The following is a 7367-nucleotide window of genomic DNA, read 5'->3' on the forward strand; positions in this document are numbered from 1 at the left end:
CTGCCAGGCTTGGCACTCCCCTGACACCTCTTCTGCCTCCCATGCACCTTTCCAGGGAGGCCTGCACTTCTCCGTGCCTGCATCTGTCTTGCTGGGGTCATTTGACCCCAGCAGACTTCCTGCCTATGGCAGGGGGCTGGAGCCGATGATCTCGCGAGGTCCCTTCCAGCCCCTAATGTCTAGGGTCCATGTCAGGCTGGATTCATTCATGCAGGGCACGGTGCAACCATCACATGGAAAACCCAGGGTGCCGGGCACCCTGAACCGAGGCTATAGACATAAATGATTCACCCCCAGCCATTGCTTCCACCCCCACAGTACCAGATGTCCCCATAGATGAGTAGGGGGGACATGATAGCCAGATCCTTCCCCCGCAAGTGAATTGGTCCCAGTGAGGTGGTAGTACCACGCGCACCTTGCTGTCTCCTCAGGGCAAAGGGAGCGGCTGCAGACACAGCTGTGCCCATGCTCCTTCGCAGAGGTCACGCTTGCTTTCTCCAGGACTTGTCTTGGGAGTGGAGGCAGAGGGAGGCCTTTTAAAGAGAATTTTGTTGCTGCCTTTCAGCTGAACGTGCCCAAACTGAAGGGCCGGCCGGCACTGACCAGCCAGCCGGGCTGGCTCTGGTTTAGTTGGCTTAGAAACCTAGAGTTTTCCTTTGCTGCGTGAGATAGCGACCGAGCCCAGCGCCTCCCTTCCCAACGCCTCCAGGAACTTGTTCTTGGGCAGCGCCGCACCCTGCGGAGGAGACCAGGTCATTCACCTTGGCAGCGTCCGTCCTCCTGCCACGGATGCGGTCCCTGGCTCTCGCACAGCCCACGTCTCCCCCTTCCCTCCAAGCGGCTGTGGAGTCGCTCCCTTGCTTTGAGCAGGTGGACGGAGTTGTTATCCGGCTGGGACAGGGGGCACTGTCCAGGGTCCCCTGAGGAGCAGCAGCTGTAATTAAGTGCCAGGCCCTGGAGGATGCCCCCCCACATGCACAAGCTTCACGCGTCATTCAGCCGCCCCGTGCCTCAATGTTCTGGGCTGTAAGATGGGGTCATGCCTTCCCCGCTCACAGAAATGCCAGGAGGGATGAGCTTTGCAGAAGGCCCTTTTTGGGGATGCAGGTGGAGTCGCCACGGCTGGATGCTGCTCCTGTCCAAGGTGTGTGTTTATGGGAGCAGACGGCACAGGCCCTGGCAGCTGTGCAGGCCGCTTCCCGGAAGCGGGGTTTTCCAGCGTGCATCTCCTGCTGACGTCCTACCATGCAAACATGGGCTTCCCCCAGCCATCAGCCCCTGGGGGGGCTTTGCCCGTGATGTGCAGCATCCTGGCTGATGCTTTCCCTGATGGGAAGGGGCTTGAGCAGCCCAAGCCTCCCTCCGTCGGACAGTGCTCAGCAGCCGACCTGGAGCAAGGCGGTGGCTTCAGTCCAGCCCTTCAGGGCAGATGTCTGCATCGGAAGAGCTGGGCTGGGACTTTGGTGGGGATGCCGGCAGTAACGACACCCGTGGCCAGGCCGTCCTTGCGACACTGCTGTCCCCGGCTGTGCTGCCTGCCTCGTGAAACCCGGCCCCCGTTTCATGGGGGAGAAGGGCAAAGGAGCTCCAGCTCTCGGTAAAGGAGGCAAAGGGGCTCCGCTCTCCCCCCGCCGGGGCACCTGGCAAGCACGACGGATGTGGGAGTCATTGTGTATGAACACAGGAACACCGCCTGTCAGCAAGGGTGGCGAGATGTTTTCTTTGGGCATACCGGGCTCACGCAGACAAGGCCTGTCTGGAAAAACAGGCAGGAAGGAAAATAAAGGCCTGAGATAAGGCCATGAACAGCAAGCCTTCTTCAGGACGATTAGCCTTTGCCTCTTACTTGGCCAACTACAAAGCTGGTGGAAGCCAGGACAGGAAAAGACCTGCGAGCACAGAACAACGGAGGAGCTGGGGAAAGATTTATCGCCTCCTTCTGAAGACAAGGGACGTCATTTTGTGGGGGGGGAACCGCTAGACAGACATGGGACCCGGCTGGGATGGCTGGAGAAGCCAGGTACATGGGTCTCCACTGCCAGGTGGGAATGCCTTAGCTAAGCTAGACGGGCATCATTAAAGGTAGTTTCCCCCTCCTCTCCCTAAAGCAAGCAGTGCTTCAGTTTGGAGAGGCTGTTTCGTCGCTATACACCCCCCAGGTCACCGAGACAGACCTGCTGGAAAAGGGCCCGGTCCTCCAGCCCTGCTGGGCCCAGCTGAAGAGTGGGAGAATCACAGGCTCCTGCTCTGGGCTAGGTGAAGGCACGAAGCTGACACGAGGCAGGGTGTCTTTGGAGGCACCAGAGGAAGGGATGTGCTAGCCTCGTCCCGCAGAAGGCCGTGGTCCCGGCAGGCAGCCTTTGTGCAGGGAGCGAGCTGCGGGAGCTGTAATAAGTCAAGGAGTGGAAGGGGCTGATTTAAGCGAGAAGAAAGGGCTTATTCAGGTTCTGCCCAGCGCTCCCCGCGTCCATTGTGCTCCGAGCTTGCTTTCTGCTCTCCGCTGGACAGCTTTGTTTCCAAGGCTCATAAATCCTCCCTCCCCGCCAGATGGGAGGCACGCTCCTGTGCTCTGCTGCATGCTCGGGAGGGCCTGTTTGCATGTTGCCCAGTGACTGCAAGCACCAGCTCCGACTATGACACGCCGGCTCCTCGTGATGCCTTAACGACCTTCGCTCCGTGTTCCCAGGACAGAGGACCTGGGCAGCTCCATGTGCTGCAGGGTCGGGGAACGAAAGCCCTTAGCTACGTGGCAGAGCTGGTAAGATCGCCCGGCTCCAGCTGTCTGCTCCTTTCCAAGATGTGGGGGAAAGTAATGGGATTAAAAACTATCGCATTCAGACCCTTGGAGTTGAAGCTTCTCTAACATGAGATCCAGCAGCTGGTGCTTCCAGCACCCATTGCTTATGGGGTAGCTCCAGGTTCGTGTACAACTGCGGGAACTTGGTTCAGAATGGGGAACTTTCCATTCATGTGAACTCTTTCAGCTTCTCTGCATTGTTAGCATGTAAAGCCACCCCCTGGCCCCTGAGGCTCCTGCCTGCAGCAGCCGTGGGAGGAAAGGCTTCTTTTCACATTGCTTAAATAAGCTACTTGCTGCAGCACAACAAGGTGCCCACTTAGGTACAGTGGCACAAATAGGTTTCCAGCAAGCTCCAGGTATTGGGGACAGCCCTTCCGCACAGGTCTGCCCCTCCTTGTCACCTACCTCCTGGGGCCGTCTAGCAGGCACGTTTGGGGGCAGGGGTGGAGGCTCAGTCTTTTGGAAGAAAATAGTGCGTCCATCGGCAGGACACTTCTCGTCGCGAAGCCGCTGATGTCTGGCGCAGCACCAGGCCAGCTCTTCCTTTCTGTCCCTGGGTCCCTTGAAAGCTAAATCAGCAGCAAAGTGCCTGAAAGCTCACCTGAACATGTATTCAGTTTGTCCCTGGCTCTGCTTTAAAAACATCACCTGCCTGATGATTGCAGCGTGCTGGGTTCGGTGCCGGTGGCTATGGTGACTCCCCACAGACTAGCCCTGAGGGGCAGGGGCACCTCCCAAGACCCACAGGCCTTTGCATGTATGATGATATTCTCATTTCCATAATGAAGGCCCCACTGACATAATTAATCATCTTAAGCGCTGCTTCCTATTCAAGGAAGATATTCCTGGGGCTAGCTACCGCATGTCATTTTGAATGCGCATTAGTCCGTCGTCTTTCTTTGGCAGACACGTGTGTAATTTATATCTGCTTGGGTGGAATTAGCCGATGAAATATGCATCGCCCGGCTCCATTACCATTTTTACTTGTGCAGCTCTTTGCTCTCGGGTACGTTAATATTGCACACTAACAGCGGGTGGGGCCACAGGAAAGGCAGCGCATTAAACACAGATGAATGCAGGAGGGTTTCTAGAGGTTTGGCTTCCTCCAGAACAGAACAGCACTGGAGATTAATGAAGCTGCTAAATTAAAGACAAGGCAGTTCCCCTTTCTGGCTTTCATCCTTATAATATCCCCCAGCTAGTCTCTTGAGCTTGGACAAACATCTCTACAGACCCGTACCCGTGCCTATTGGCCTCTCCAAATGCTAGTGTCCAAACACAGTTTTAGCTCCTGCCGGGTCCAGAAGAACAGCTCTGGAGCTCCCGGAGCTGGCGAGGAGACTGAACATGGCCAAAGGGCATTTGATCCTTGGAAACCTTGACAGATGTAGAAGAAACTCATGTATCACCTCAATTATAGGGGGAAAATAGCCAAGGAACAAAGAAGCCCAAAGAGCCAGGATCAAGTTAACCCATGAATGCCCTGTGTCCCCTACACCAGTGCACATTTGCCATTGCAGGGGATAATGCTGACTAGCTTGAGCCCATTTTGGAGGAGTTTGTGCTGTACAAACCCTGTGAGCTACAGGCAATTCAAAGATAGTCCTAGAAGCTCTCGCTTGAGAGAAAGCAACCAAGTGACTGATGCTGGATCCTGCCTGCTTCTGTGGGCAGAGATGGAGCAGGAAGCATTGGCCCGAGCTGACGCAGCTCCCCAGTGCGGCGGCTGCGGGCCCCCCTTGACGTGCCCTCAGACCGTGGGCCTCTCCGGCTGAACTGGAGCTGCCCCTCAGGACTGTGGACCCCCTGCAAGGTGCTGCCACCCCAGACCAGGCGGATTCGACGCCTTGCAGCTGCCTTTCAGGATGCAAAGAGCTTCAGCCGCTTGGATGCCAAGTCAGAGCTACTGTCCTGCCCTGTCCCATCTCGCTTCCAGCCCAAACAAGGGGTGAGGACATCGGGCTGCCTCGCTGGCTGCTGGAGGAGTCCTGCTGGCTAAGAAGGGGCTTCTTATTCAGTCCTGGCAAAGGCAGACGTCAGGAAGCAGCGGTGCCTCTGCAGAGCCAGGGGCCGTGCAGTGGCCGCAGGCCCCATCGGAGGCTGGTACAGCCACCTGAGCCTGGGACGAGAGAGTGGGCGGCGGGTCAGGAGCGAGGGGCTGAGTGCGGCCATGGCGCACGAAGGCGCAATACAGCTGACGACAGCCTCCTGAGCGTGCGGGAAGCTCACGCGGTCTCCCAGGACTTCAAACCACGCCACCACCGTGGCCCCATGCCCCCGCCGCCATTAGCATTCACTCCTCCACTTGCAGCAGAACGTGTCTCGCAAACGTCGCTGCAGCTTCACGCATGCCGGGGCTATGGCTAGACTACTAAACAGCTGGTCTCCGAGCAGTAACTCACGGGAGATCAAAAGGCTGCCACTGAATCAGGGCGATGCCCCACGCCGTGAGCCTGCTGGAGCCCTGGAGATTTAGGAGCAGCATCGGAAACGTCTTGTGCAGGAAAGGCACCAAGTTTTCTGGGTCGGAGGCTGGTCTGAATGACAACGGGGGTCGCTGGGGGCGTTGAGCCTCTGCAATACATCCCCTTGCTAGCCGCGGTGTATGAATTTGCCCACAATTGAGACTCCACGTGGCCCTTTATCATAGCGTCTGCATGACTAGGTTCCTGCTTCCTGCGCCGATGGCCATGACGCTATCCCTAAGCACCCCCAGACGGTCCCTTCCCACCAGCCGGAGTGCCCCTTACCCTGCCCGGGCCCAGGGCGATGCACAGAGCCCGGGTGCGAGAGCCATGCATCACCGTACCCCACGCCTTGCAGCCGAGTCTGGTTTGGAGGTGATGCCGATGGGGGAGATGCACACGTCAGGAAAGCACCGGCCACCGCAAGGGCAGCCCCCTGCCAGCGTCCTGGGGCAGATGCTTGGAGAGGAGAAGAGCGAGCCCTGGTCCTCTTACGCAGCAGCCACCTGCGCCTCTGCTCTAGGCAGGACACCAGGCAGATGAAGCCCCCGGGCTTGCGCGGGGATAGAAAGTTTATCTCCCAGACAAGACGTGGGGGCACTCTGGGAGTTTTAGAAGCAAAAATGTCCAGACCGAGCTGTGCCAGCTGCCGCCCAGGCACAGGAAATGCTCCCCTGGCCTCGCACACGTGGTGCCTCTCCGGAGGCGCAAATGAGCAACCACAGGCAGCAAATCCCTGGGTCTTTTTTCCTTTTCTAATCCTGTTTTAAATGTAGCCCCTGTCAAAACGAGCAGTGATTTGAATCTGTAACGAGCTGCGAGCCATCCCCTCTCTGAGCCAGGAGAGGCTTTCACAGCCGCTGAGCTGCGAAAATTGCCTTTGAAGGCAGCGCGAGCATCTGGGCCGAGGCCTGCGATGGAGACCGACAGGCCTCCTGCGCTGCCGAGGCTCGGGAGAGGTGCCGAGCTGGGCGGTAGCCCACGTAACAGGGATGTCGGTCGCCTCCGCACTGCTGTTTGCATGGATGGAGCTACCAGTCTGTCCCGGCAATGGCTCCGTTGCCGATCCCCCCAGCTCTGTTACAGTGCGGTTTATGTCATTAGGCGATTAAAATGGGGATTTATAATCCCTGCTTTCAAGCTGCGGTAACTTTTACATCGAGGCAAGCCAAAGCTTTTTTGTTCAGCTAGAGGAGATTGTGACAGCAATACTGGCTCTGACGGAGCCCGGTTGATTTAAGCCAGTCAAAGATCTGGCCAAGGGAGGCCAGTTTCTGAGGGAGGAAAGCTCAGTGTTGGGCACAAGACTTGTGTTTCAAAACAACGCCTCAGAGGGGACGGGAGGATTGGGTCCGTACGCAAAGCTGTGAGGTCTCGTGGCTGTTTCTGCTGGTTGTATCAAAGGCAAGGACTCCTCACCGTCACCACGGATGGGACTGGGAGAGGGAGGCACCTGCAGACACAGGCCTGGACTCCCCGGGGGCAAAGAGGTCAATGCGATTGCAGAAATGGCCGGGATAATTGCATCCCTCCAAAGGGAAACCGCTCCCACCTTCCCCGCGTGCTGCAGCTCAAGGACACGGGAGTTGCCGTGAGCCCTAAGTTTCTGGCTTGTGTTGCGAGCGCTGCTGGCATAGGGTCAAGGCCTGCCGGCACTTTTGAAGGGCTGCATATGGGCACTTGCAGACCCACCAGGCAGCCTGGGCCGTCTCCACCTGCCTCAAAGGCCCACGTGCGTCCCCAGCTGTCCACCCAGCATTGCCCAGCACCCTGGTACCCTGCCCCGCAGCCTCTGCCAACACACGCTCCCCTGCTCTGCAGTCGTGCTGTTGGGCAGTCGCACCCAGGGCTGCCGTCCAGCTGGCTTTGCCCCTGGCCAGGCTGGCCGAGCACGGAGCACCCACGAAGAGCAGGCAAAAAACCCGGCCCTTTCCATGCAAACAGCCCACAACACTGCGCTCAGCCGCTCCCCGCTAAAAGGGTCACTTCGAATGAAAGCCCAGACTCCCGCGGCTTTGGCAGCGCGCCAGCCGCACGCTGTGCACAGCGGGGTGGAGCGGCGAGCGCGGGACCAGACAAAAAGACGGGTTCGTAAACCTGGC

At 58.1% G+C, this 7367-nt stretch overlaps 1 protein-coding gene across 1 annotated transcript in view; it reads left to right on the forward strand.

The window, feature by feature from the left end:
* Window positions 1-7367, forward strand: part of LOC109292758 (carboxyl-terminal PDZ ligand of neuronal nitric oxide synthase protein-like) — a 42554-nt gene that overhangs the window by 28572 nt on the left and 6615 nt on the right. The gene's annotated exons all lie outside the window — the stretch shown is intronic.

Source organism: Gavialis gangeticus, unplaced genomic scaffold, assembly GCF_001723915.1.
Source record: "Gavialis gangeticus isolate Ggan-Ray unplaced genomic scaffold, GavGan_comp1, whole genome shotgun sequence".
NCBI lineage: Eukaryota > Metazoa > Chordata > Crocodylia > Gavialidae > Gavialis > Gavialis gangeticus.